Source organism: Microtus pennsylvanicus, chromosome 1, assembly GCF_037038515.1.
Source record: "Microtus pennsylvanicus isolate mMicPen1 chromosome 1, mMicPen1.hap1, whole genome shotgun sequence".
Lineage (NCBI taxonomy): Eukaryota > Metazoa > Chordata > Mammalia > Rodentia > Cricetidae > Microtus > Microtus pennsylvanicus.
In genome coordinates this window covers 31175114-31180860 of record NC_134579.1, presented here as the reverse complement: position 1 = coordinate 31180860, position 5747 = coordinate 31175114, and positions in this window count along the sequence as shown.

The window sequence follows — 5747 nt, the reverse complement described above, 5'->3', positions numbered from 1 at the left end:
GGAGTGTAGCTCGATAGTGGGGTGCTTGCTTACAGCGCAGGAGGCAAGCACAAGCAAACAAACGCCACACACACACATACACACTGACACCCATACACACACACACACACATATATGCTTACACATACACACACATGCATTATCACACATACACACATACACACTCACAGACACACACATACACTCATAAGTACTCACACACATTACCCAAACATAAAATTAATTTCTAATTTAAAAGTAAAGACTATCAGTGGATACTGTGTGTGTTTAAAGGATCGTAGTGTGGTGTCCCAGCATGCCACGGCCCTGGATTCAGACCCCAGCACTGAGATGACTCACTGTCAATGCCTGGTGCCTTGGAGATGGGAACAGAAAGACCACAGGTAGATTTCAGGAGGGGAAGAGGCATCTCCAGCCCCTCCCACAGGTCCTCAGTGTGCCTTTGCACACCCTGCCCTGAGCTTTCTCCCAGAGGAATGGTCCTTCTGCAGCTTGGTCTTCCTACTGTCCACTCTGTGCAATAGACACTCTGTGTTCATGGCTGATGCAGAGCTGGCTTGGGGGGAGTGCAGAATGACTGCAGCTTGCCTTAAACTGGAATAGACAGCGGACATGTGCTCAGCGGCTCTCTGAGAAAATGGGGAGATGGCAGCCTAGTCACAGGACCCCCAGGAGAATCACAGCTGTGATTCTTCAACTACCAGTGAACCAGAGAAGTCCAAAGCTGAATAAGGGTTCTCTCCACCCATAGGATGGGGTCCTTTCTTGTGATTCTGTTTATATTCTATTTGTATGTGTATGTGTTCATGCATGTTTGGCTATACATGTGTGTGCTGGCACACATTCACATGTGCATTTAAACTGTCAGTCCCACCAATCAAGAATAAGACCACTATCATGGTTTAAAGTTAAATTTGAAGCAAGCTTTAATTAAATATTGGCAGGTGTATGACTTCTGGCTAGGTCCATCTCTGGGTTTCCAGAAGATGGCACCCACTCAGGGTTTACAGCCACTTAAAGTATTTCCCGCTAGGTTGAATCAGGGGCAAGCACACATTCTGATGTACTTCCAGCCTTCATCCAATCAGGGGCAAGTGGTACATTCTGATGTATGTCCTGCCTGTGCACCTCCCACCAACATGTGATCAAGTTCATCCCATGCAGAGGGGTCAAACAAACTGATTTAAGGGAGTGAAGAACAAGTGTCTTGTTATCTCCCGTAAACAACGGCCTTCAGCGTTTCAGGGGCCAGGGGCTTGTAGATCAGAGGCACTTTTGTTTCCTGGATCTCTGAGGCATAGGAATTAAAACTTAAAGTGTAACTGCGGCTGTCACATTCACATACCTGCAGAAGCAAGAGGAGAATATCACTTCTTGTTCCTTAGATGTTGCCCATCTAGATTTCAGAGACACAGTCTCTCCCCGGCCTGAAATTCGCCAACTATTATAGGCTGACCACCACGCCCCAGGAACCCTCCTGTCTCTAGCCCCAGTGCTGGGGTGGCCAGCACATGCTACCACCCCACCCCACCCCCCCGGACTTTGTTTTTAAACCTGAGATCTGGAGACCATGCTCAAGTCTTTGGACTCTCCAGGCAAGCACTTCGCGGAGCCTCTTCCTCAGCCCAGGTGATTCTGTTCTTATACCAAAATACAGTGCGCACAATGAACTTCTGAAGTAAGTCATCAGTGCAATCTGGGGCCTCTAAGGGCATTCGGTACCAAAGACGGTTAAGAACTGAGGCCCAGAGAGCAAGCCGCTCTGGCCATGGCTGTGTAAGTGCTGCGAAGTTGAAATGCCTGGGTCAGCTTTGTGTTTTTATAACCATCTGGATGGTTTCATCCTGATGGCTTGCTTGGGTCCTAATTGTGGAGACCTCTTAAGTAAAGGTATTAAAGAGTCAGCTTGACTGGTGCACAGTGCACGTTTTATGAGAAGGCAGACACCTTGTGATTGTAAGAAGTTCAAGCGCTCTCATGGCCCCAGCAAGCACAAGGCTCCTCTTTGAAACTCGACCGGATGGAAGCTCTGGGATAGAAGATTAATCACAAAGTTGATAATGTTTCAGCATCATAAAAAGTTACAAAGTAAATCTCTGCAATAAGAAGTCACCCTCTGTAGCCATGATCACCCAAGCAGGTATGGGAAGTGCATCTTCTGATTACCTATGCCCTCTTCCTCCTGGTTTGGGTTGGGTACCAGCTTCCTTTCCCAATGTCCTTACCAAACAGCCATCTTAAAGCTGGGAAAACAATTCAGTCTGTAAAATGCTTTCTCTTCTAGCACGAGTATCTGTGTTCGAACCGCAGAACTTTTTTAAAGTAGCCAGGCTTCTGGGAGTGCTTGTTTCTAATCCCGTGCTGAGGAGGCAAAGACAGGATAATCCTAGGACTTGATGACCAGACATCTACCTACCCAGAGTCTTTGTTCCTGGAGACATCCTGTCTCAAAACCCAAAGTGGACGGTCCCTGAGGTATGACTCCTCAAGTTGTCCTTTGTCCACATGCACACACACGCACACACGCTCGCACACACACACACGTACACACACATACACACACGCACCTATGTTTTGTCTCTGTGAGTGAAAGTCATCCATCTGTATGATTTCTTATATTTTGCCATCAAACAATCTGTTATTTCCACATTTGCCTTCTTCAGCCACACGCATGGCAAACACTTGAAATATGTTTACCATTAAGTTAAAATTAGAATGAGGTCAAAGAGTCACCTGAGCACAGATCCAATCCCAACCACTGCATGCGAACAAGTTTCTGGACTCTAAGCCCAAAAAGAAATGGAAAGCACAGCATAAATTAGAGGACTTCTTTACAACCAATTTGAACCACTCTTCATAACTATACAAAATTTAAAAGATTCAGTGCAGGGTAAATGGCTGAAATAAAAATATCTTTACATGGGGCTGTGCGGTTAACTTACCTGAAAAATTGGACCAGAGTTCAAGCTATCAAAATTATTTCCATGAGCGCAGGAGACCTCCAGGATGGAATAAATATGTTTCAAATCTGGAGTTCTGACCCATCATTTAAAATTCATTCTCTCTGGCTTTTCCATAAACCATGCCAAAGAAAATAAGAGAGCCAGCCCGCACCCACACATGGCGCCCCCACCTCACCCACCGGACGCACCAGCTCTCTGATATTGCCATGTGGCAACTCACTCAGGAAGATTCTCGGGGCTTCATAGCTGGTCCTCCTGGCGTCTGGTTTTCATTGATGAAAGCAGAAAATTAGCATCCCCATTGGCTGGGTTCTGCCTTGTGTCCCGGAATATATCAGGGGCTCCTTGTGAGTTCATTTTGTACTTTGGCTTGATAGAACAGCTTCCCCTGACCTCACAGGTTGTTCCCAGCCAGAACAGTTCATCCATGGTCGTAGCAGAAGAACTGGGCCTTTATTCTCCATGAGGACTAACCATGCCCTAGCAAACCTATAAGGGAGGCGAAAGTCAGTTAAATGCCCTTCAGAGTGGAGAAAAGCTGGATAAAGCCTTCATGGCATGTTAAATGTGAAGATGCCACACTGAGTTTGGAAAAGCCCAAAAGTGGATGGTGGACACTGTCATAGGTCGTAGGCCACGGTCATAGGATGGTGACCTCCTTGTCGTAGGTCACCACCAAACCCTAGCCTTCAGAACTGGATGTGAATTTTTACTTCTAAGCCATGAGGAGCCAGAGCAAAACGGCTTTGCGGGTGTGTTTGTGTTTTTCCAGGCTCACACGAATCCTTTATAGTATATTAATATCAGGCGTAATGTCAACATTTGAGAACTGTTCGTGACTGACAGGGCTGGAAAGGCATATTTCTCCAGCAGCCTGTTTCTATCACTGAAGACATTCTTCAGTACGCAGCCCGCCATATGCTTCCGCCCCTCCGCTCCCCCGCCTCCCAGTTCTCCAGAGCCCTTGGCACATTGGTTCCAGTTGGTTTCAGTATAAATTTCAAATATAAAATGACAGATCCAAACATCGAAACCAGCTAAGCCTGGGTGCCTGCACTCGGCCCTCGTGAGGACGTGTGAGGCCTTGCGCCCCTCTTGGCTGCAGTTAAGGAACGCTGTGATAGTAGGAGGTTTAGTGAGTGTGAGCTCTGTGAGTCAGGCTCTACATTCAATATGTTATGTGTGTTAGATAGTCCTAAAATCCCCGTGAAGGGCTAAGCTGGAAATCGGGACACTGAAACAGCCTCAAATATTTGTACAATGCCCTAGGGTTATTGTAGCTATGTGACACCCAATACCCAGCTCCATGGCCTTTATTTCCCCTATAGCAACAGTGCTGGGCAGTTTCTGTCAATTTGACACAAGCTAGAATCATCTGAGAGGAGGGAGCCTCAATTTGAAATAATGCCTCCATAACATCAGACTGTAGGCAAGCATCTAAAGCATTTTCCCAAGGTAGGTGGTGCCAGCCCTGGGCTTGTGGTCCTGAAGTCCAGAGAGAGCAGACTGAGCAAGCCAGTAAACAGCACTCTCCGCGGCCCCTGCATCAGCTCCTGCCTCCAGTTCCTGCCCTGTGTGAATTCCTGTCCTGATTTCCTTTAATGATGACTGTGATGTGGAAGTGTATGCTGAATAACCCTCTCCTCCCCAGTTTGCTTTGGTTTCATTGCAGCAATAGTAACCCTGGCTAAGGCGGCAACCTACCCAGGCAAATGCCAGCTCGTACTCCCCACACCCGCGCGGCTGCACAGCCATTCCTATGCCAGCACACAAGGCTCTCTACCTGTAGGCCTCGAGGTTGTACAAGCGAGGAAGTAAGCCCTGATTCCTGCTCTGAGTCCTCACAGGTTGCCAGAGGGTTTCTTTTGGGGGGGGGTTTAGTCATCACTGCAGAATGTTTTCAAACCACATCTAATGTCTACCCAGCACCCCACACTTCAGTGACACAGAAGTCTCCAGGGAATATTTATTAAGCATGTGGTGTTTATAAAATATGTATTATTTTAATGGATGCACGAATGTTCATGGATTCTTATTCTCAAGGCCACTTTTTACCCCTTTCCAGCCACCTTCTAACATAGACTCCTGACCCTTCACAGGTCACTCAGGGGTCATCAAGTAAAGAAGGTTTGGGAAAAGTCAAAGGAGCTAAGTGCTTGATTCAAAAGAGGAAGGAATGCTTACAACAGAGAGTTCCTCAAAACAAGAATGGACCGAGTAGGAGAAATAGAAAGGTCATCTTTACAGACGCATCTCGGGAAATTCAGCCATCTTCCCACAGCATGTATGCATGTGTGTGCGTGCGTGCGTGTGCGTGCGTGCGTGCGTGCGTGCGTGTGTGTGTGTGTGTGTGTGTGTGTGTATCAGTTTGCTTTCTGTCGCTGTAACAAAGTTTCTGAAGCTGGATACTTGCAATGAGAAGATTATCTGGCTACAGTTTGGGAGGAGGGAAGCCTGTGATCAGGCAGCCGTATCTGTGAGGTGTCTGGGGAGGTCTTCCTGCAGCATTGTAGCTTGACAGAGAAGCAGAAGGGGAAAAAGTTACACCCGGAAGGGCTATGGCCTTATGACACCGCACTCTCCAGAGAACTTACTCATTTGGCCCTAATCTTTTCCAAGGGTGTTGCCCGGTGACCTAATCATTTCCCACTAGGCCCCACCTCTTAAAGGCCCTGTCACTTCTCCACACATGCACACTGGGGAGCAAACCTCTAGCACAGGGGCGCATTGGAAACATAGTCAAATCATGTCGAAACCACACAGTGTGATCCTCCCGGTCCGCCT